Source organism: Sorex araneus, chromosome 8 (assembly GCF_027595985.1).
Source record: "Sorex araneus isolate mSorAra2 chromosome 8, mSorAra2.pri, whole genome shotgun sequence".
In the NCBI taxonomy this organism is placed as follows: Eukaryota; Metazoa; Chordata; class Mammalia; order Eulipotyphla; family Soricidae; genus Sorex; species Sorex araneus.
The window spans coordinates 33,979,807-34,005,915 of record NC_073309.1 but is presented as its reverse complement, the minus strand read 5'-3'; the positions used below and the strand labels follow the sequence as shown (position 1 = coordinate 34,005,915).

The following is a 26,109-nucleotide window of genomic DNA, read 5'->3' as shown; positions in this document are numbered from 1 at the left end:
CCCCTATAGTCTCTATAAAGATGTGGCTTTTAAATAGTGCACACCTGAAGCTAATAAAATTTTTAATTACTTGACTTTTAAGTATAAATTGATTAATTTTATATTTATAAATGTATAGATTTCATTTCAATAAAGCAAACAAAAGTAAAATATTTGAGAGAAACTCCTGGATCAAGCAAAAAAAAAAGCTCCTCAACATTGTACTTGGCTATTATATTTTAATATGTCAAAATATTTTTTATTATATTTTAATATGTCAAAAGCAAAAGTAAACAAGTAGAATTAAAGCAAACTAAAAGGCTCTATAAAATAAAGTAAAAATTGAGAAAATAAAAAATAAGTTCACAAAATGGAAGGCAAAATACAAAATATATTTGATAATTAATTAATGTACACAGCCGACCTGGGTTCAATTCCTCCGTCCCTCTCAGAGAGCCCAGCAAGCTACCAAGGTATCCCGAGCACACGGAAGAGCCTGGAAAGCTACCTGTGACGTATTCGATATGCCAAAAACAGTAACAAGTCTCACATTGGAGACGTTACTGATGCCCACACAAGCAAATCGATGAAGAACAGGATGACAGTGCTACAGTGCTAATATATTCAAAGCTCATACATAGCATAAAAAATTGACTTAAAAATGGACAGAAGAACAAACAGACATTTTCAAAAAAAAGATATTTAGGAACAGGTAGAATATAAGGTGCTCAGCATCATTAATCATCAGGGACGTGCAAATCTAAGCACAATGAATATCACCTCATACCTTTTATATGGCTGTCACTGTCATCCCATTGCTCGTTGAAAAAATAATTTTAAAAAACGAAAACATAATTTGACAAAATTTAAATCCTTTAATGTTAAAATTATTCTATTCATACAAATGAAAAATTAATTTCTTCAAGTTTTTATAAAGGGCTTATATTATAAACCTATGTGATATTATAACTAATATCATAACTAATGGTTCAAAACAAAAAGGCTTTCTCCTTAAGGTAAAATATAAGAAAAACATGTCTGAACATTATACGACTTCACTCATGTAGCAATACAAATAAATAAAACAAATAATCTACATAAAACAAAAACAAACTTTTATACCACTAAAAACAAGTTAGAGATTACAGAAGGAGGAATGGAGAGGGTAAAGCAGAAAAATAGGTCAATATTATGCCAAAGGACTGAATTGGATGTTGGGAAACTTAATGTAGTATATACAGCTTTTCATTTATAATCAACACTTGAAATACAAATATCATAAGACAAAGTTTAGTCAATAAAATTTTTTAAATGTCTGCTCCTGCCACATCTATTCAAATATAATATTCATCACATAAGTTCTAGCCATGGCAAGTATAAAATAAAATTAATGAAAGGTATTAACATTGGAAAGGAAAGATTAAACCAATTTTATACACAGATATCATGTATATATACATATGTATATACATATATATATAAAATTACTAGAGTTAAAAGACAAAACTAAACTATCAGAGCTAATAAACAAATTCATCAAATTGTCAGTTGCATTAATTCTCCAGCTGGTATGTTCTTGCTCTGATAGAAAAAGAATTGCATGACTGAGTTACACTTAAAAAGTTTGTTTTTATTTCCCCAAGCCAAGAGACACATAATATCTCTAACTTGAGAATCTCATAGATTAGCTCAGACAACATTTGAAAGAGACTTAGAAATAATAACAACATTCATGAGAATATTGAGAAACTTGAAATTTGCCAACATTTAACATGAAACTTCAAAATGGTCCTAGTAGAAAAAAGTTTGTTTCTTCCTTACACAGGCAAACAGAATACTGTTGACTCAATTCCACTCTTATTTATAAGCTGCAGAGAACTGAAAATCTGTTCACACAACTTTTACACATTTATAGCAATATATATCATTAAATTACAAACATGAAAGCAAGTTAAGTGTCCATTGACTGATGGATAAAATAATGGCATATTATTCAGTCATGACAAAAATTAAATTCTGATACCTATTACAACATGGATGAAACTTGAAAGAATTATACTAAATCTAAGAAACCAGGTTTAAATTCTCACATTTATTATTGCATACATGTGAAAGGTGTGTATTAGGCAAATGCATAGAGACTGAATGCAGAGAAGCAGTTGTGAATCTGGGAGGGGGGTGAATGAGGAATGATTGCCTAACTGTGTGTGTTTTTGTATTATGGTGAAGGAAATATTCTGGAATTAGAAAGGGGTGATGGTTGTGTAGCATGGCGAATATCCTAGCCACTAAATTTTCACCTAAATATAATAAAAATAGTGAGTGTCTAAAATAGCTATGAATTTTGACAAAAAAGATTTTAAGGAAATATTTGTTTCTTCAAGCCTGTGTTTTCCCTTGAACATGTATCTTGCTTGCTTGCCCATTTGCTCTTTCAAGCTTGTGTTCTCTCTTGCACACATATCCCTTTCTTTCTCTTCCCTCACATCTTTCTAAGTATCATTATATAAAACCTTTTTTGCTTCACTAAAACAATTTTTTAAATTTTTTTATTAGTGAATCACGGTGAGGTACATTTACAGACTTACATACTTTCGTGCTTGCATTTTAGTCATACAATGGTCGAGTACCCATCCCTCCACCAGTGCCCATTTTCCACCACCAATGGTCCCAGCATCCCTTCCACCACCTCCACCCCATCCCCTCCACCCCACCCCAACTCTGTGGCAAGGCATTCCCTTTTGCTCTCTCTGTCTCTGTCTCTGTCTCTGTCTCTGTCTCTGTCTGTCTGTCTGTCTGTCTCTCTCTCTCTCTCTCTCTCTCTCTCTCTCTCTCTCTTTCCTTCTGAGTGTTGTGGTTTGCAGTAGAGGTATTAAGTGACCATCATGTTTGGTCTATAATCTATTTTCAGCCCATATCTCCCATCCAGAGTGGGCCCTCCTAGCACCCTTTATTTGGTGGTCCCTTCTCTATCTGAGCTGCCTTTTCCTCCAGCATGCGAGGCCAGCTTCTTAGCTGTGGAATAATCTTCCTGCTACTTATATATACTGTTCTTGGGTGTTAGTCTCCCATTCTGTTCCTTTATATTCCACAAATGAGTGCAATATTTCTATGTCTGTCCCTCTCTTTCTGACTCATTTCACTTAACATGATACTCTTCATGCTAATCCACTTGTATGCAAATTTCATAACTTCATCTTTTCTAACAGCTGCATAGTATTCCATTGTGTAGATGTAGCAAAGTTTTTTTTTCTTTTTTCTTTCTTTTCTTTTTCTTTTTTTTTTCTTTTTTTTTTTTGCTTTTTGGGTCACACCTGGCGATGCACAGGGATTATTCCTGGCTCTGCACTCAGGAATTACTCCTGGCGGTGCTCACGAGACCATATAGGATGCTGGGAATCGAACTTGGGTCATCCACGTGCAAGGCAAACTCCCTACCAGCTGTGCTATCACTCCAGCCCCACCAAAGTTTCTTTAACCAGTCATCTGTTCTTGGGCACTTGGGCTTTTTCCAGATTCTGGCTATTGTAAGCAGTGCTGCAATGAACATACAAGTGCAGATGTCATTTCTACTGTACCTTTTTGCATCGCTGGGATATATTCCCAGAAGTGGTATTGCTTGGTCAAATGGGAGCTCAATTTCTAATTTGTTGAGATGCTTCTATGCTAAAACAAAATTTTTAGGGAAATACTTAGGGACCAGGTACGTGCTCAGGGCTGTAAGGCCCTGAATTTGATCCCATGGTTCCCCAGCACTTCCATCTGGCCATTGTTGAGCTAGGCACTAAGTATGCCCCTGGGGACCTTCAAGTGCCCAAGCATCACTAATATGGACTGCTTTGTGGGGGCCAAGAACCATGTATGCCCCTAAGGACCCACAAGTACCATTTGCTCAAGCATTAGCAATATGTGTTAAATCCACTTTTTCCCCACCTTTTCCAGCAGTGATGCTCAAGCACTGTTCAATGTAGTATTTGTAGTCATAATTATAAACATGGACTGGAGCGATAGCACAGTGGTAGGGCATTTGCCTTTCACACAGCTGACCCGTGTTCGATTCCTCCGCCCCTCTCAGAGAGCCCAGCAAGCTACTGAGAGTATCTCCACCGCAAGGCAAAGCGTGGCAAGCTACCCACGGCATATTGGATATGCCAAAAACAGTAACAGTAAATCTCACAATGAGAGATGTTACTGGTGCCCACTCGAACAAATCGATGAACAACGGAAGGACAGTGACAGTGACAATTATAAACATAATAATATAAATAATATAACCATTTCCATTTCTCACATATTTTCACCTATCTCAGGATCAATTGTTTCCATAAAGATGCAATAAGAGAAAAACTTTAAAACTCTGATATTTTTCCTTTCTCAATAAGGATTAATATTTTTTATAATTTGCTAAGAAATCCAGAATATGACTATAAGCTTAAGAGCAAGTATTTCTTAGTTTTTAGAAAATATTTTAGCATTATCTTTTCTAAGACAACTGGAGGTCAAGAATCCACAGGATCGGTAGTACTCCAAATAAGTGTTTGTCTCTCACTGAACTCCTCTCTCATATAAATGGTTCTTGATTCTTTTATTGTTTCTAGACTGACAAATACTGTTGATTAAAGTATCATGTTTGTAAGAACATAATTGAATAATTCTTGGATGTATTTTTATTTGGCAAGAAGAAGCACAGAAGGTATTAGGCTCACTTATGACACAGTCTGAAAATCATACAGTTAATAATACTTTCTAATTATCACAGCTAGCTGCACTGTAATCACATCTACAAGGTTTAGTTGTATTTATAAAAATTAAACTTCAAGCCAAGTTGTGAAGCTCCCGTCCTCTTCTGAGTTGTCCAAAGACTATTAAACAAAGTAGAATTTAAAAACAGCATGCAGTTATAAATAGCCTGCTGTTTGGTATAACTTGTCAATCTGTTACCACTTATATATTTTCTCTAACAGCTCTCTAATTAGCACTCACTTTTGATACCACTGCTCCTAAAATGTTTATGTTGGAAGTTATAAATTATTGTCTAATTATACTGTCTAATTGTTCTTTGTTTTGCATAAAATATGAATAAAATCTCACTCATGGTATGAAAAATATGTACTGTCATCACTTTTTCTATAATATGACTAATAAAGTTTACTAGTTTTTCACTAGGTACCAGTAATGAGCAATTTTAATTAAGTTTGTTAGTGTAAGAATTCAGTTTTATTTCTTTTTGGAAAGAATTGCTGAAAATATAAAATTTTATTAAGTAAAATTTTAAGACTACAGTCTCAATGAGCTGGAGCAATAGCACAGCGGGCAAGGCGTTTGCCTTGCACGTGGCCAACCCGGGTTCGATTCCTCTGTCCCTCTCAGAGAGCCAGGCAAGCTACCAAGAGTAACCCGCCCACAAGGCAGAGCAGAGCCTAGCAAGCTACCTGTGGCATATTTGATATGCCAAAAACAGTAATAAGTAAAAAGTCTCACAATGGAGACGTTACTGGTGCTTGCTCGAGCAACGGGATAACAGTGATACAGTGATACAGTCCCAATAGACAAGCAAACGTAATGCTGCATTCGGAAACTGTTTGAAAAATGTTTTTAGTGACATGAAATAATAAAATTGCTACAAAACCAGTCAAGTGAACCCTGAAAATCAATACTGAGAGGAATCAGAACAAGGAGAAAGCTAATACAGCAAAAAATTCAGGGCAATGTTATTGATAACAGTTATTGCTTGAAATAACCTTCTGAATTCTTTACATTCTACAAATCCTACCTATACAAAAACCATTCAACAAAATTAATCATTCTATTATTAGGAATTCATCCAAACTCTCCTGATGTTTATACTGATGTGAATTGTACCTCATGTTTCCACTACCAGAGGAAGCAAATTACATTAGGATTTGCTTGTAATTTGTCTCACTCCACTGAGACCAGGGCAGGGGTGGGGTGCACTTGATTTACTTTGACCAATAAAATGTGAGTGGTCACCTGCAAAGTTATTTAAATTATATCTCTATATTTAGTGGTAGGTTGCAGTAATAGAAAATTATTGTATGTTATATTGATATTCGCTGTCTTTTCTGGTACATGTAGATTTTAATCAAAAAGTTCAAATTTGAGTTTCTAAGGATCATGTCCACGAGTCAGAATTCCTGATCCAGAGACAATGGCCCCAATGGGATGGAGCCTGAAGGTGTCATTGAGAGCAACTGAAATGAAATTGTTGACAACTTTGATAACATGAGCCTTTCTGAGCTCCTCCTCCGTGGCATCTCTGTATGTGGTTTTCAGAAACCCTCTGCATCTTGATACAAGGAAGAAAGACATCCAGCAGGAGCCTTTCTTCCTTGTATCAAGAGTAATGATGTAATCCCTCAAACCCAATCTATGACCGGGAAAATGGTAAATTTTGCCATATCAATGCTGCAGCAAATTGAACTGGATCTAAAAGCCAGCCAGGCCTTACTGCTGACCCCTATTAAAGAGTTGGCTCAGCAGATACAAAAGGTGGCCATGGCATTAGGAGATCACATGGGTGTCTCCTGCCATGCCTGCATTGGGAGTACCAACGTGCACGCTGAGGTGCAGAAGCTGCAATATGGAAGCTCCACATATCATTGGGGGTACCCCAGGCTGTGTGTTTGACATGCTAAGCCAGAAGTACCTGTCTCCCAAATACATCAAGATGTTTGTGCTGGGTGAAGTTGATGAAATGTTGAGTGAAGGATTCAAGGACCAGATTTATGATATATTTTAAAAACTCAACAACCACTTGGGTATTTCTGTCTACAACAATGCCTTCTGATGTTTTTTAGGTGACCAAGAAGTAGATGAGGGACCCTATTTGATTCTGATAAAAAAGAAGAGTTGACTTCATTCGGTATCTGACAATTCTACATAAATGTGGAATGAGGGCAGTGGAAGCTAGACACATCGTGTGACTTATACGAAATCCTGACTATTAGCCAAGCAGTCATCTTCATCAACACCCAAAGGAAGGTCGGTTGGTTGGCTCACCAAGAAAATGCATGCCCAAAACTTCACTGTGCCTTTCATGCATGGAAATATGGATCAAAACTAATGAGATATATTCATGAGGGAATTCTACTCTGGTTCCAGTAGAGTATTGATTAGTACTAACCTGCTGGACAGAAGGACCAATGTAAAAGAGGTTTATTTAGATATCACCTATTACCTTCCCACTAACAGGGAAAACTGCAGAGACCAACCTAAAATGTAAAAGAGGTTTATTTAGATATCACCTATTACCTTCCCACTAACAGGGAAAACTGCAGAGCACGTTGGTAGATTTCTTTATGACCTGGTCAGAAAGGTGAACCCTGATCATCACCCCATCAAGCCTATAAAATATATCTCAAACACAGCTACATTATGCCGTTGCTCCAATTTTCACAAACCTTTTTATAGTGGAAACAGGTCAAAGGGTAAGCTCCAATGCTTTTTCATAGGGGGTCATTTAGATTTATAAAATAATTAAGGCACAACACAAAGTATACATGTCTTCAGGAAAGAAATCTCCCTAGTTTTCTCAACATAAAAAATTAGGGTTTTGCTTATAAGCTGATCTTCTAAGTAAATAAAATATTAGCATTCCATATAAATTCTCCTATAAGATAATCTAGAAATTTCCATTAAACCCTTCTTCTCACTAAATTCTGGTCACCATCACTTACTGGTAGTTTGGTTGGAAGGTTAAATTTCAGGACTATTACTATTTTATATACTCAAGTTTTCCACATAAGCCATAAGTAAAACCAACTTCTTGTGATTTCATAAGCCATAACTAAAAGCAACTTCTCATAAAAATATAATTACTGAGAAAGTAAATCATTTATTAAACTGCTTTTTTGTTGGTGTTGTAATAACCTAATTTGGTATTCTGTCACAATGGACCTCAATTATAGTGGAAATGAAGAGTTCCTTGCTGACAAAAGAGAGAGGCCATTCCATCACTCCCCTCAAAAACTTTTAATACTTCACAAAAATGGGTTGTGATTGTTCCCTTCTAAAGTACTTCATGTTACTTCTAATACTTGCTTGCTTATAAAATAGAGCTACTTTTGAAGGGGAGAAAGTTAGGCCTGGACAATAGAAATTTATAGGCCAAAATATTCTTAAATAAGGCAAATTTATTTAGTTTAAAGTGTCCATTAAATACTTGAACACCAAATTACCTCTCAGGAGGAAATGAAAATCCCTCTTTGCTTTCAATAGTTGAACAATGATCCCCTGCTATGTTCCAAAACTGTGTGAGGTATCACAGGAAGCATGTAGACAAAATTCCTAGCAGCATAGCTCTCTGAGTTAAGCAGAAAAAGAGACATCTAAAGGAATATTTATTATAAGGAGTAATCGATATGATGAGAAATCACAGGGGATCATTAGGAGAGCCTATTCTATAGAGCTAACTAAGAAAAGAAAGATGTTCTTGGGAAGTGGTGATTAGATTGAAATATTAAGCTACAAGGTAGCTAGGTAAAAAGTAAGGAGAAAGAAAACATCTAACAGGAGACAAATGCAATCTGAAGAGACAAAGAAACTGAAAAAAAAGAAGAATTTGAAGAGAAAACTGATGGATAAAGAGTTATAGTCAAATAGATTACTAAACAGGCGTGAACTTGGTGGCGCAGGACGAGGGGGGAAAAATAGAAAAGTTATGTAACAAACAGCGGGACTTAATATCTCTACATTCTCAGCAATGGAGAGCTATCAAATGCTTCCTTGACAGTAGGACTGTCTTTTCTTTTTTGGGGGGAAACCCTAGCAACAATAGTGAGTTATGTGTTGAAACATGCAATGTAACCAAGATAAAGCGTAAACGAAGTGAAACTTATCACTTACAAGGGCGGGGACTGGGGGGGCGGGAGGGGGCAGGAGGTATAATGGGGTGGTTGGTGATGGAATATGGGAACTGGTGAAGGGAAGGGTGTTTGAGTGTTGTATAACTGACATAATCCTGAGAACTATGTAACCCTCCACATGGTGATTCAATAAAATTTAAATTAAAAAAAAATAGTTTACCAAATGCTGGAAGCTTTACGGTAAAGAGGAATCAGTGAATGAGATTAAGCAATAGTCAGCATGTTGGTAAATATGCAAAGTTTGCCTGCAGTATAAAGAACAATAAGAGTGGGTGGAGGATAGGAGAAACTGGTGAAGGGATTGGTGCTGGAACATCGTATGCCTGAAACCCAATAACTTGTTTCACAGTAACCTAGAGAAAAAATGGGAAGGCAGGGAGCTCAGGTTCCCTGTCCATGCTAACAACCCGACTATGTGTATGGGCACCAATACTCTGGGGGAAAGTATTTTCCTGCCAGAGAGCAAGCCTGTGGTAGGATTCGAACACACACTCTGAACAATTCTGAAAGCCACTAATGCGCACTCCTCCCACAGGTCAGTGGTTTTCCAAGCAGATGGCTGCCAAGTGGGAATGGTTTTCCAAGCAGGTGACTGCCAGTTAATCCCCCCTCCATATCCCATAAGATCCATATCTTGACCTCTTATACTTAACTCTCACGAAGGCAGACTGGTGACCCCAACCACTTAAGGCCTACTCCAATGAAAATTCCACCAAAAACCCAAGAAGTAGTGGTGAGCACAAGAAATAATGCAAACCTAACCAAAAAGTAGCAATAAGTTTAGGCCAAAAATGTATTACCTGAATCAGTGCAAGAGGCTCTGCACAATTACATGGGAACACCACATCGAAAATAAGTATCCTTAATAGAGAAAAGGAGATCATCACTCACTGAGTTCACCCAGTGTCATCCCTAGCAATGATGTAGGAATATTGATAGTGTATTGGAAAAAATCACCTCCAGATTACTACAGGTGCCGAAGAGAAACAGCACAGAACCATGCCATGAGGAGTGGATAAAGATAGGAGCCCTGAAGCCTCAACAAGAAATACCCACCTAAGTAATCGCTCTGTTGAAGAGTTCAGAGAAGAAATGATAATATGTTTAATGAGCTTAAAGAAACAGTGGAATGTATATCCAATAAAAAAACAGGAGAATATAGGAGCAGAAATAAGAAAAGTACAAATAGAAATTTCATTAATAAAAAAAAATTGGCAGATAAATGAAAAGCTCAATGGATGTGCTCAACGGTTGAGTAACAGCAACTGATGGCAGAACCAGTGAGCTTGAAAATGAGATGCATAAACCTCCAGGCAACATCAGAAAACAGAAAAAGACCTCAAAATAAATCAAGAGCTGAGAAGAGAAATATAAGATGAATACAAGAGGAACAACATAAGAATCATTGGAGTCCCAGAGGGACAATAAAGCAACTTCAATGAGGCAGAAACAGTCAAAGACATCATTGCTGAAAAGTTCCCAGAACTGGAGAATGCAAGAATCCAGATCCAGGAAGCCCAAAGGGTACCATCTAGAAGAAACTCAAATAAAAAGACTTCAAGGCTAATAATAATGATAATGAAAATCATAGATAGAGATATATTACTGAAACCAGCATGATCAAAGAAGGAAAATACATATAAAGGAATGTCCCTTAGACTTACAGCTATTGAATATAGATCTATTTAATGAGACCTTTCAGGCCCAAAGTCAATGATGGGATGTAGTAAAACAACTTAATGAAATGGACACCTCACCAAGAATATTTTTTTTATTAATTTATTTTATTTTATTTTTAATTTATTTATTTTTAATTAGAGAATCACCGTGAGGGTACAGTTACAGATTTATACACTTTTGTGCTTATACTTCCCTCATACAAAGTTTGGGAACCCATCCCTTCACCAGTGCCCATTCTCCACCACCCGTAAACCCAGTGTCCCTCCCACCCTCCCCAATCCCATCTCCCCCCCACCCCACCCTGCCACTGTGGCAAGGCATTCCCTTCTGTTTTCTCTCTCTAATTAGCTGTTGTGGTTTGCAATAAAGGTGTTGAGTGGCCGCTGTGCTCAGTCTCTAGCCCTCATTCAGCCCGCAACTCCCTTCCCCCACATGGCCTTCGACTACAATGTAGTTTCACCAAGAATATTTTATCCAGCAAGATTCTCACTCATATTTGAAGAAATGATGCACAATTTCATGTATCTAAAAGAAAGCAGCTAAGGAACTTCATAGACACAAAACCAATTTTGGAAAATGAACTGAAGGGGTTAGTCTAAGGCAAAACAAATACACCAAACATCTAGCGAAAGATGACAAAACCCCACATGACAAAATTATTGCTCTCAATGTCAGTGGTTTAAATTCACTAATTAAGAGACACAGAGTGGCAAAATGAAATAAAAAGTTAAATCCAACATTCTGTTGCCTACAATAAACACAGTTGAAAAGTCAGAGCAAACAAAGACTCAAAGTTAAAGGCTGGAACACAATTGTTCAAGCAAACAACTTCATCAAAAAGGCTGGAGTGGTCATAATAGTATCTGATGATATAGATGATATAGATTTCAGGCTGGAAATTGTTATAAGAGACAGTAAATGTTTCTTAATAATTAAGGGATATGTACATCAGGAAGAAATTATATTCATAAACATTTATGCACTTAATGAAGACCAGAAAAATATTTAAAATAACTGATAATGGACATTAAGGAGGACATCAATAGCAACAAAATAGCACTTGGAAACTTTAACACTGCTTTGTCACCCCTTGATAGTTCAATAAGACTTAAACTAAGCAATGAAAATACTTTTCATCTCCAAAAGTCAAATACACATTTTCCTCCAGTGCACATGAGATATTCTCCAAAATACAACACATGCTAGGCCACAAAACATAACTCTGTAAAAAAAATGGGTAGAAATTGTCTCAACTGTCTTGTCAGATCATAATGCACTTAATAATATAAGTTAATCACACACAACCAGAGAATCGAATAAAACACCTAGAAATTAAGCTCACTATTGTACGATCAGAAAAAGTCAGAGCAGAAATCAAAAAATTATTGGAAATAAATAAGAATAAGAATAAGAGCTACTAGAACTTGGAGGGCACAGAAAAAGCAGCGCTAAGAAGAAAGATAATAGCACTGCAAGCATTCATCAGGAAGGAAGAAAGTGCTCACATAAATACCTTGATTTCACAGTGTAAGATCTTGGAAAATAATGAACAAAAGAAATCCAAACCAGAAGGAGGAAAGAAATAATAAAAGTTAGTGCAGAATTTAATGAGCTGTGATCAAATATAAAACAATCCAAAATATCGATAAAAACAGGAGCCGGTTCTCTAAAAAAATTAAATAAGATCTATAAACCACTAAGAAGACTCACAAAGCAGAGAGAGAAAAACAACCATAAAATCCTGAATCAGAAATGAAAGGGGTGACATCACAACAGATACCACAGAAATACAAAGGATCATCAGAGATTACTTTGAGAATCTTTATTCCACAAAACAAAATAACCTAGAAGAAATGGATAAATTCCTGATTTCTTATAACCTCCCATGACTGAATCAAGAAGATTTAGAATACTTGAACAGACCTATCACTATTGCACTGTAGCACTATAGCACTGTTGTCCCATTGTTCATCGATTTGCTTGAGCGGGATTACTAATGAGGGAATTGAAATAGTAATCAAAGATCATTCTAAAGAAAAGCCCAGACCCAAAAACAAAATGTTTGAATTCTTCCAAAGCTTTAAAGAGAACATACTTACAATCCTTTTGAAGGACTTCAAGAAATTGAAGAAACAGAAACACATCCAGTTTCTATGAAGCAAATATCACTTTCAAATCAAAAGCAGACACCACAAAAAAAGAAAATTACAATATCCCTGATTGATAAGCATAGGTACAAAGATCCTCAAAAAATACTAACAAATAGAATCTAACAACTCATGAGAAAAATAATATACCATGACCAAGTAGGATTCATCCAGAGTGCAAGGATGGTTTAGCATTCACAAGTCAATCAACATAATACACCATATCAATAAGAGAAAGGATATAAATCAGATTATATCAGTAGATGCAGAGAAGGCATATGACTAGATTTATTAACCATTCATAAAGTCTGTCAACAAAATGGGAGTTGGAACTTTTCTCAAAATAGTCAAAGACAATACAAACAAGCCCACAGCAATCTTTCTCAATGGAGAAAAACTAAAAGCCTTCCCTCAAAGATCAGGTGCAAGAAAAGGTTGCCCAGTTTCACCACTCGTATTTAATATAGTATTGGAAGCACTTGCCATAAGAGTTACACAAGAAAAAGATATCAAAAGCATCCAGATAGGAAAGGAAGAAGTCAAGCTTTCACTATTTGCAGATAACATGATACTATATTTATAAAATCCTAAAGAATCTACAATAAAGGTCTTTGAAATAATAAATTTATATAGAAAGTGCCAGGTTACAAAATCAATACCCAAATGTCTATGACTTTCCTATAAACAATTAATGGAAGAGAAGAAAGAGATACTAGAAAACAATCCCATTCAGAATCATCATCATCATCATCATCATCATCATTCCATTGATCATTGGTTTTCTCCAGCAGTCTCAGTAACATCTCCATTCATCCTAGCCCTGAGATTTTAGAAACCTCTCTTTACTCGTCCTTTCGAACAGTGCTGCATTGGAGGCTCTTTCAGGATCAGAGGAATGAGACCCATCATTATTACTGGTTTTGGCATATGAATACGCCATGGAGAGCTTGCCAGGCTCTTCCACGCGGGCAGGAAACTCTACGTAGATGCCAGGTTCTCCAAGAGGGAGAACTAGGCTATAAAACGTCTCGTGGCCGAGAAGCACCCATGCACTTCCGGAAACTTGGCTTTATAGTCTCTGAATGTTGGCCATTGATGGGATTACATGGCACTAGGGGCATTTTCTGGATGTGACCACCTAGCTACTGGAAAATGGGGGATCTGGGCAGAAGAGGCCCAGTCCTGATCCAAGCAGGCTTGGAGATCTCAGCCCCGGGTTCCACAGATGCACACCTGGGTTCCTCTGCCGGTTCCTTCATGCATGAGGCTCATCCGAGCTTGTGGAAAGGAGCCTTGAGCATGGCTGTTCAGCCAATCAGAATTAGACCTCAGAAAATCAAGTACCTCAAAATCAGTTTAAAGGGGTAAAGGACCTATGCGAATGAAACTATTAAACACTACTTTAAGAAATAAAAGAGGACAGGATGAAATGGAAATATACCTCCTGTTCATGGATCCCCAAAGCATTATACTGATTCATTGAAGTCCATATAAGAATAGCCATAACATTTTTCAAAGAAATAGGTCAAACACTTCTAAAATTCATATGGAAAAACAAACCCTCATGACTAGCTAAAGCAAGTATTAGGGGAAAAGAAGGTGAGAGGCAGCATCTTCCCCAACGTCAAACTGTACTATAAAGTGGTAGTAATTAAAGCAGCATGGTATTGGAAAAAAGATAGGCCTGCAGGTCAATAGAACAAAGTTGAATATGCTGAAACTGATTCCCAAATATCTGATCACAAAATTTTTTATAAAGGAGCAAGAAAATAATTTAAAATGGAGCAAGGAAATTCTCTTCAACATCTGGTACTAGGAAAACTGGTCAGCTACTGGCAAAACAATGAACTCAGACCTCTTTCCAGGCAGGCAAAACAGTCAGAACAAAATGTATTGCAGACCTCAATATCAGACCTGAATCCATATGATACATGGAGGAAAATATGGGCAAAACCCTCCATGATATTTAAGTTAAAGGCATCCTCAAAGATGAAATAATATGGACCAAGCAAGTGTAAGCAAAGATAAACATATGGTGCTACATTAAACTAAGAAGCTTAACCACCTCAAAAGAATCAGTGATCAAGATACAAAGATAGCTAATGGAATGGGAAAAAATATTTACACAATACCCATCTTATATGGGGTTAATATTCAGAATATATAAGGTGCTGGTAGAATTTTACAAGTGAAAAACATCCGAATAAGAACTGAGTGCTGAGGAGTGCCATCCCTTCTGCCCCCGCACCACCCTCCAGCATGGCTCCCGGTTTTCTCCCTTTCCCAGATTTGTGCCCCCCACCTGGCACCCCACCCACATCTCAGTAGGGGGCATGGCCTCCGCAGAAGTGAGTTTGACTTCTTTTGGGGCAGGTGGCCGCTCACTTATTTTGCCCTTTCCTGAGGAGAATATCCTGGCCATCTTAAACACATTATGCCAATAGTTCAGTAGTGTATTCCAATTGCACCATAATACTGGTGTCACAAGAAGCTCTACAAGTCCAATATAACAGAACACATCCTCCACAGCTTCACTAGAGACCTCACATAAGCTGCTGAGGAGCACCTGAGAGGAAGAGGGAAATACTGATAGTGAACTGGAAGGTTCTGCCACCATACTACTACAAAAGCATGAAAGAAACCACAAAAATTCCCACCACAAGGAGAAGATGATAAAAACGGTCCAGGTGCCTCAACAAGCATTACCCACAAATAAAGAATTAATTACAACCAGCAGTGAAGAATCGGGCCGTTCCGGAAGGCACCGCAAGCCGGAGATTGCCCTGGACCCCAGTCCAGGCCCACAACACCGGGGTGCCAGACAGAGAAGGTACAGCTGGCACGTCTCCTCCAGATGGAGCCCCAGTGACACTGAGCTTCTACTAACACAGCTCCGGTATACGGGACTGGGACACCTCCAAACCGCGCGTCCACTTACGTGGCCACGCGACCTTTCCTGATATACAAAATATATAATGGCTCTGCCAGCCCTGAGCGTCCATTACCCCAGAGGAACAGAAACCAATATCAGAACGCAGCGGCTGCTGGCAGATATACTCCTGGACTCTGAACTAAGCTATGGCGCATGCAGTCCCGGGAGGGGAAGGGTTTCTATCCCTTGGCCTTTTCCCCCCTGGAGAGCATGGCGACCACCACCATTCAGAACCAACTGGACAGAAAGATAGGAGTTTGCATTGATGGGACAGGATGCATGGGGAATCTTGCGATGGGGGAGGCAGAACCGGCCCTGCCTCCTGCCCAAATGAGACCCCAAGTGGTCGCCCATGTACAGCTCCTCCACTCCTGAACAGCCATGATCCCAGCGCCACAGAAAACAATCTTGGGCTCCGCAGCTGCACGAGCATGACTTCAGAGGCCAGCTAAACTGCTTTTGTATGGGCATCTCCTTGCAAAATGTCTCCAGACTGAGAACTAAGCCGCAGCCCCATGCCTGCCCAGGAGGGGAAAGGTATTTCTCTCTCTTGCCTCTTCCTTGCCGGGGGTGAAGGGCGTGGCAACCGCCATATTATGACGATCACAGATGAGAGTTACAAGTTTGAAATGATCCAATATCTGGAAGAAATCTCCCTAGACTTAGCTGCTAAAGTACAGAAATCCAAAATCATGTGGCCGGTTCCCCCCATCTCTCTTCACAACAGGTCTGACTCTAGTGGGGAATCCTAACAATAATAGTGAAGTTTTTGTTGAAATATTGAATGTAACCAAAGTAAAGAGAAAGTAAAGTGAAATTTATCAGTTACAGGGGGCTGGGGGGGGGCGGGATGGGAGGTGTACTGGTTTTTTTGTTGTTGTTGTTTGTGGTAGGCTATGGGCACTGGTGAAGGGATGGTTGTTTCAGCATTATATAACTGAGACTTAAGCCTGAAAGCATTGTAATTTTCCACATGGTGATTCAATAAAATAAAATTTTTATTTAAAAAAAGAAATCAATCTTGGAATGCAGCGGCTGCTGGCAGAAATACCTCTGGACTTAATACCAGAATTCCAAATCTAGGCTGCCACTTTCACGACCGTGCAACATCATATGCTCTTTGTTACCAACAATAGAAAACATACAATCTAATGATGCCATTCCAACAGACATGACTGATGGGGGAAAAACTTCAAATAATGGTAGTGAGTTTCCTGTTGAAAATTGAATGTAATCAAAGCAAGGAAAGAGTAAATTGAAAATCATCTGCCACACAGGCAGAGGAGGGTGGGAGGGGGGTATGCTGGAGTTATTGGTGGTGGAATATGTGCACTGGTGAAGGGATGGGTGTTTGAGCATAGTATGACTGAGACTCAATCCTAAAAGCCCTGTAACTGTTCTCATGGTGACTCAATTAAGAAATAAATAAAATTTAAAAAAAAGAATTCAGAGATAAAATGTTGAAGATGCTCAATGAATTCAAGGAAATGGTTCAACAGACATCTATTAAATTTAAGCAGAACATGAAAAAAAACCAATGGAATGGACAGCCAAGAAAAATACAGGAAGAAATGAGAGCATAAATTTTAAAAAAGCTACAAAATGAAGTGTCACGAGTAAAGGATTCTGTAGAGAAATTAAAAACTCAGTGGGTGCCCTCAATAGTAGGATGGCTAAAGACAGAATCAGTGAAGTTGAAGATGAGCTGCAGGAAGCTTACAGGCAACAACAAGCAATGGAAAAAGACCTCAAAATAGCTCTTAGGTGAATCAGAGACCTAGGGGATGATTTCAAGAGGAGCAACATTAGAATCATTAGAGTACCAGAAGGACAGGGAGACAATACCAATGAAAAATCCACAGTTAAAAATATCATTGCTGAAAAGTTTCCAGAGCTGTAGAATGCAGGCATCCAGATCCAAGGAGCCAGAAGAGTGCCAGCTAAAAGAGGCCCTAGTAAAAAGACTCCAAGACATATCAGAGTCAGAATGATGGATGCCACGGATAGAGACACAACACTGCAAGCAGCAAGGTCAAAGAAGGAAATCACATAAAAGGAGCACCCCTTATATTTACAGCAGACCTATCAGAGGAAACCCTCTGAGCCCGAAGACAATGGTGGGACATAGTGAAAAAACTCAATGAAATGAATGCCTCACCAAGAATACTCCAGACTCAAGTCACAGTGGGGAACCCCACCTTGCTTAATGAGCAAAGATGGTGGCCCTAAAGACCCAACGAGTAATAACCAGCTGTATAACCTCTCTAACAAGAACTTTAGAGAGGAAATGTTGAAGATGTTTGAGGAGCTCAAAGAAACAATAGAATGGACAGCCAGTAAAGCACAAGAGGATATGAGAGAAGCAATGAATAAGCTACAAGTAGAAATGACAGAACTAAAGAATTTGGTAGGCAAAATGAAAAATTGTAAGGCCTCAGAAACAGTCACTGAAAAAAGAATTAGTGAGCTTCAAGAGGAGATGTAGACAGCCTCCAGAAAACAACAGCAGATGGAAAAAGCCACAAAATAAATAAATAGCAGCCAAATAAACACTGGGATGAATTCAAGAGACACAATGTAAGATTCATCATGGTCCAGAGGACCAGGAAGGCAAATCCAATGCAAAAACAAGGAAATCATTACTGACAAATTTCCAGTTGAAGAGCACATGCTCCCAGATCCAAGAGGCCTGAAGGGTACCAGCTAAAGGAGACACAAATAGAATAGACTTCAAGACACACCCTAACCAGAATTGTCACTTGTATCACTTGTCATCCCGTTGATCTTTGATTTGCTTGAGCAGGCGCCAGTAATGTCTCCATTTGTCCCTGTAATGTGCTAGTGTAGCCCAATGGTATCTGCTCGGTCCAGAAACAGGAAGAACCTCAAACCGTTCAGAATTATGAAAGCCAAAGATAAAGACAGAATACTAAAATATATGATCAATGAAGGATATTACAGATAAAGAAGCTTCCTTAAGAGTCACAGCAGAATTTTCAAATGGCACCCTGTAGGCCTGAAGATAATGATGGGATACTACTACTACTACTATTGCTACTAGTAGTAGTAGTAATAATAATAATAATAATAATAATAATAACCCTCAATGAAATAATAACCCTCAAGAACACTTTATCCAGCCAGATTCTCATTAAGATTTGAAGGAATGATTCATTGGATGAAAGTTTCATAGATAAGCAACAGCATGGGATTTTCAGGATTCAAACTCAACTTTGCAAGAAGAACTGAAGGGGCTCCTCTGAGACAAAACAAATTTCATAAATACCCCAAACTTCCGCATTAAGATGTTTTCAAAATAATAATAATCTCATTCAAAGTCAATAGTCTAAATGCACCAATTAAGAGACACAGGGTGACAGGATAAATTAGAGAACTGAGTTTAACATCCTGTCTATCAGAAACACATATGAATAGTCAAGGTAAACACAGACTCAAAATCAACATATGAAAGACATTATTTCAGGCAAATAATTCCCTCCAAAATGTCTGGATGCCTATACTTATATCAAAAAGACAAGATATAGTGTTGGTGCCAATTAATCCCAGGAATTTTCATTGAAAATCTCTGAATAGCTAGCAATGGGAGATGACATAATTACTTTTTCCAGAGATGACATATTTCTCTTTTATGCCATAAATTATATCTACAGCTTTTCTCATTTTCAACTTTTATTATAAGAGTCTTGTTGAGGTATTTTAAATTCTGAGTTCTTGAGATTGTGTACTGGTTGATGTTAGTACTTTTGAGGTTTTATTAAGTTTCTGTCACAAAGCTGAAAACTGTGCAGGTTTGGCTCTAAAGAGAGAGCCATATCTGACTCTGAAGTCCAGTTTTAGGGAAAAACACAGGGTTAGATATCACCTCAGATCTGGCAGCCTTTCTTCAGAGAATTCAAGTTTCCACATCTTTTTCTGACGTTCCCTGAATGAAAAATGGGGGATCCAGAACACGATTTTGTCCAAGAGTAATGTACCTTGCTAACTGCTCAATAGCTCAGAATAGGTTTTGAGCTCTTGCGTTTTGTACTAAGTAACAACAATGACATAAGCAGCTTCCCTCCTTTTCCCATGAATTATTGACTGAGTCCTACTATTACCAGACACATTGTAAGTGATATCTGTCATTGTCCTCATACAGTCTTAAGAAAGAGGTTGTGTTAAGCTGGGATGCCTTTGAAGAAGGTCTTAAGACAGGATTCCAGTGCTAGTAGTTTATTTGGAAAATGGAGGGTAAAGGCAGAGAAATGGGAAATTAACATAGAAAAAGAAAGACAGTCAACAGCGGTAGTGCTATCAAGCCATATACAATCTTAAACTGGAAAAGGCTTTTAAAAAATTGAGAAGGCTGATAAAATATAAAAAATGCATACTGCAGGATTATCCCTCCCAAGAGCAAAGGAATTGGGGGTTGGAAGCTGCTGAAAGAAACTTCTGGGCCAAAAGGGTTCCAAGAAAACTCTAGTCTCGAGGTGCAGAAATTGCCTCAGCCTTGTAGCATGATAGGGCCAAGAAACAGGCATCAACCAAATACTAATTCAATAAAATGATGATTATAGTCAGATTTTAAAGGAAATGTATATTTAGCAGGGATTTGTTCTGGTCAGGTTTATTTGAATACAAATTCACACATATAGCTTATTGTATTCTTTAAAATTCCTTATTATAGAATCACTTCTCACTCAGAGTCAGACTCAAGACTCGACTACAGGGGATCTAAGTAGAAAACTGACTCTTGGTCTGTAGGATAACGTAGCCTCAGGTAGTTTAGGTTTATTGGGTTACTCCCATTACAGTGCTCCCACTCCTCTGTGTTTATTTGTAACTTCTTTCTTAGTGTTCTGTTGACTTGCAAATACTGTTTTTCTCTTCTCCTTGAGTCCTTTGCATAGTTTATTCAGAGCAATGTCCTTTTTGTATGGACACAGGAAGACTTAGCAAATGCTATGCTTTTGTAACCGGGGAGTCATTTGACTCTACATGATATTTTCCTCCTGGGCATCTGTTCTCTCAACCTAAGCCTCAGCTGCCCTTACTTCCTAGCACCCCCAAAAGCAGGGTCCCAACAAGGGATGAGACGGACCCAGGGCAAGCGGTGAGTTGTGTGCTACCCTGGCATCGAGATGGGCCTGGCCAAAGTGCCTAATGCTTAACAATAAGTTAAGAGCTTGATCGTGGACAAATGTTGTCATGATCCAAACAGTGATAACTAGATTTGAACACTGCTAGGGTGAGGAATGATTAATCTGGCCTGAGTGCTGTGGTCTGAGCCTGTGGCAAGATGTTGCCAGGAGAGCTGCCTTGCAAGCCTCAATGTATCTCTTGCTATGTCCATACAAAAATAACTAATATTAAGATGTTAATAAGTGTTTGGACTAAGGAAAGGAAAAAAACCTTAAGAGTCAGGAAGGGCTTTGGAATGCCCTGCCCTCAGGAAGGGCTTTCTTATGCTGATTTTGCTACCTGGCTGGGTGTAACCTAGAAGGCAAGGTGGGAGAGACAAGTAGGAGGAGAAAGGAGAGAAGAGAGAGAGGCCAGATCCAGAGATCCAGAGAGAGATCGAGAGCCAGGAGAGAAGCAGAGAGAGAGAATGAAAGAAACTGATCGAGCAACCAGTTTGGCCTTCTTTCTTCCATCGCCTGCCCTTGACCGACAGCACACACAGCAGTTCCAGAGCACCGAACTCGGGCGGCGAGACAGAGCCACCCGGAGAGCCTGCAAGTGCACGCGCCCCTCGGCGTGTGCTTTATTTTTTTACATTGGTCCTCCGTTCTGCTTTTTCCATATACAAACTCATGTTCTCTTGCAAACATAAGTACATTCTTAAGAAGCATTTTTTCAACCCTATATTCCTGTTACTGTATTTTTTATCTATTTGGGGGCCATACTTGTCAATGATCAGGGCTTACTTTCAGTCTGTTCTTAGAAATCACTATTAGCAGTGCTCACAGGACTATATATGGTATAAGGGATTGAACTGGGGTCAGCAGCATGCAGCACAAATGCCTCAACCCTTGTATTATCTCTCTAGCTTTACTCATACCATATTTTAAAACTAATTGCTCGACTAGCAGGGACAGAATACCTTCAAGGGAGATGTCATTCTTTTGCCTTTTGGCTTTTTCATGAACTCAGAATTCTAATCTCCATATGTCTAGGAAGTTAATAATATCCAGCCACTCTTCCAAGGATTGATGATTTTTATTTTATGAACTAGACACAATTTTTATGACTGTTTATGCACTGAGTTCCAATATTGTTATTATATAACCATCTGCAACAATAATAGTAACAACAACCCAAAATTTTATAGTGCCAGAGAGTTAAGACCAAATGGAATGTCCTATTTTATAAGGAGAGTAAATCCTCTCTTACCTGAACATCTCAGGAGAGTAAAACTATAGGTTTAGATTTTCCCCTGAACTGAGTGTCTTAATGGATATAAAGGAGATACATCTGTATATTTTCTCTCCCCAAAATAACAATCATAAAAATTTAACCAAAAAATATTCATTAGTGACTTAACCTCTGGGAAGGCAGCTTAAGGAGAACTAAGGAGATCCAAGCCTGTTTGGATGAAAAGATACCAATTTTGTCCATTTAATACTATATTGCTTGTTTTAAAAATAAAGATAAATTATCAAGTATTTATTGGATGTATAAGCTTTCTCTGATGCTTTCTACCCAGGATGGTACTGAAGTCCTTAAGCACCAGGTAATACTGTGAATTAGGGGTGAGGGTGGTGGGGGGAATATGTGTATGTAAGAATCAAACCCAAGTCCTCATACATGCAATGCATGTGCTCTACCACTTGAGCCATGTGCCAGGCTAGATCAGATGTACTTTTTTAAAAAAAAATTTTATTGTATCACCGTGAGATAGTTACAAGCATTCATGTTTGGGTTACAATCACACAATGATCAAACACCCATCCTCCCACCAGTGCATATTCCCCACCACCCATATCCCTGGGATACCCCCCTGTAAAAAACTAAAGCTCGCCGAGGGGCGAGTGCACTCGCGGGCTCTCCGGGCGCCTCTGTCTCACCACCCGCGTTCAGTGCTCCGGAACCGCAGTGTGTGGACTGGATCGGGACGGCCAGTGGTCAAGGATAGGCCAAGGAAGAACGAGGACCAAGCTGGTTGCTGATTAGTTACCGTTTATTTAATCTTCAAACTTTCTCATCTCCCACACTCCCAGCTCCTGCCTCTCTCTGGATCTACTGCTCAACTGCTGCCTCTCTCTGGCTTCTCTCTCTCCTCCCTTTTGTCTCTCCCACCTTGCCCTCTAGGCTACAACCAGCCAGGTAGCCAAATCAACATAAGAAAGCCCTTCCTGAGGGCAGGGCACTCCAAAGCCCTTCCTCACTCTTAAGGTTTTTTTCTTTTCCTTAGTCCAGGAACTTATTAACATCTTAATACTAGTTATTTTTGTATGGACATAGCAAGGGATACATTGAGGCTTGCAAGGCAGCTCTCCTGGCAACATCTTGCCACAGGCTCAGACCACAGCACTCAGGCCAGATTAATCATTCCTCACCCTAGCAGGGTCCAAATCTAGTATCACTGTTTGGATCATGACAGCATTTGTCCATGATCAAGCTCTTAACTTATAGTTAAGCATTAGGCACTTTGGCCAGGCCCATCTCGATGCCAGGGTAGCACACAACTCACCGCTTGCCCTGGGTCCTTCTTGTCCCACTTCGGGACCGTGCTTTGGGGGTGCTAGGAAGTAAGGGCAGCTGAGGCTTAGGTCAAGAGAACAGATGCCCAGGAGGAAAATATCATGTACAGTCAAATGACTCCCAGGTTACAAAAGCATAGCATTTGCTAAGTCTTCCTGTGTCCATTCAAAAAGGACTTGCTCTGAATAAACTATGCAAAGGACTCAAGGAGAAGAGAAAAACATTATTTACAAGTCAACAGAACACTAAGAAAGAAGCTACAAATAAACAAAGAGGAATAGGAGCACTGTAACGGGAGTAACCCAATAAACCTAAACTACTGAGGCTATGTTATCCTACACCCCCCCTTTCCCACTCTCCCCCTGCCTACATGGCAGACAATATTCCCCATAGTCTCTCTCTACTTTGGGGCATTATGGCTTGCAACACAGATACTGAGAGGTCATCATGTTTGTTCCATTATCTACATTTGGCATGCATCTCCTATCCCAACTGGTTCCTCCAGCCATCATTTTTCTTAGTGATCCCTTCTCTTTCCATCTGTCTTCTTCCCTCTGCTCATGAAGCAGGCTTCCAGCTATGGGGCAATCCTCCTTGTATCTACTGTCCTTGGGTATCAGCCTCATGTGATGTTATTCTACACTCCACAAATGAGTGCAGTCCTTCTAAGTCTGTCCCTCTCTTTCTAACTCATTTCACTTAGCAAGATACTATCCATGTCTATCCATTATAAGCAAATTTCATGACTTCATCTTTCCTAACAGTTGCATAATATTCCATTGTATCGATGTACCAAAGTTTCTTTAACCAGTCATCTGTTCTAAGGCACTTGGGTTGTTTACAGATTTTGGTTATTGTGAACAGTGTTGCAATGAACATAGAGGTACATATGTCATTTCTACTGTGTTTTAATGTATCCTCAGGATATATTATTCCCAGAAGTGGTATTGCGGGGTCATGTGGAAGCTCAATTTCTAGTTTATGAAGGACTGTCCATATTGTTTTCCAGAAAGGCTGGACCAGTTGGCATTCCCACCAACAGTGAAAGAGCATCCTTTTTTCTCCACATCCATGCCAGCACTGGTTGCTTTTATTCTTTTGAATGATCAGATGTCATTAAGTTGCAATGGCTTTGTCTGGAAAGTAAGAACAATTCTGAAGAAGTTGAATCCTATACATATATATATATATGTATATATATATATATGGTTTTTTTAATAGTGTTTGGAACTGGAGAAGACCTAAATTTGATTCTGTACTCAGTTTTAGCCAATATTCATTTCAAAAGAGAACTTTCCCCATTAATCCTTGATTATTTATCCATAAAATATGATTATAAGAGTAGGTGATCTCTGAACTTACTAAATATTTTAGCTTTATCTAGTCTTCCTCTGATTATCTCCATTTTCCTTCCTTTTTTTTATCCCCCCCAACCACTGAGCATCTACTGTAAACATAACTGAGATACTTTATCCTAGCAATAAAATATGACTGATCCCTTCGTTTTCTGTCTCATAATTCTTTTAGCCTTTACTTTGAGTTTGTACTGGTGGCATTTATCACTGGAGCAGAGTAAGGTTCGTGCAGAAAGCAAAATTTTGTGTTTTATTTCCATAGTCATCTGGCTACTCCATACATATTATAGTGTATTAAATTTTTATTTTTTAATTTATTTTTATTAAAATACTGAGATTTACAAAGCTGTTCATAGTTTAGTTGTTCCAAGCATTTAGTGATCCCACATCACCAGTGTGATCTTCTCTCCACCAATGTCTCCAGTTTCACTCCAAACACCAACCTACCCCCTCAGACACTTAACAAATTTAGTTTATATTGCTTGCTCTAACAAAATTTAAAGAAATGGCAAATAAAATGATCAGAAAGTAACTCATTTAGAGCCAATTTGTAATTGCTATATGATTTTAACGTATGTAAATACAGAAATTAAAATCATTTAACACAATGTAAAAATGCCTATTCTTATTTCCATACATCCACTACTCAGCCATCGCCATGGTCCTGGCCACTCTCCCAACCTCGAGGCTGCTTTGCAGCCACACGTCACACCATAAGACACTTAATACCCATTATTCCCGCACCATATTTGACAGGGTACAAATTTGGTGTGAACCATGGCAACACCTCTAAGGGTGATTGGAGGCCGCCCTAAAAGCCTCCGTCCCTCTCAGAGAGCCCAGCAAGCTACCTAGAGTATCTCGCCCGCACGGTAGAGCCTAGCAAGCTACCCATCACGTATTCGATATGCCAACAATAGTAAAAACAATTGGCCTCATTCACCTGTTACCCAAAGAGCCCCCAATACGGCAGCGTTAAGAAAGATGAGCAAAGAGAGGCTGAAAAAATCTCGAGGATGAACTAGACTGCCAAAACAAAAAAAGACTAAAATGATTGTCTGTACTTTCAACGCACGAACACTGGCATCAGAAGCATCCATCAAGGACCTGATGGTGCAAGCGCTGAAGATCAAGTACAACATCATTGGTCTGACCGAAATGAGGAGACATTAATCACATCACGCCATTTTCGACACTGGAGAAGAATTGTTCCTCAGAACATGCAACAATAGAGGCGTTGGTGGCGTTGGTGTCCTTGTCAACATGAACTTGGCCATGAGCATCGATTCATTAGAATGCCTAACAACCCGAATTGGATGATTACGCTTGAATAGATGTGGCTCACTGCCTGCAGTTTCTATCTTCGTCGTCTATGCGCCAACTTCCAACTATGATGAAGAAGAAATTGAGAGGTTCTACGTGGAACT

The 26,109-nt window shown here is 38.8% G+C and overlaps 1 pseudogene; it reads left to right on the top strand.

Annotated features, from left to right (window-relative positions):
* Positions 1 to 7,222, top strand: part of LOC101548883 (eukaryotic initiation factor 4A-I-like) — a 62,037-nt pseudogene extending 54,815 nt beyond the window's left edge.
* Positions 7,223 to 26,109: the final 18,887 nt, after the last annotated feature.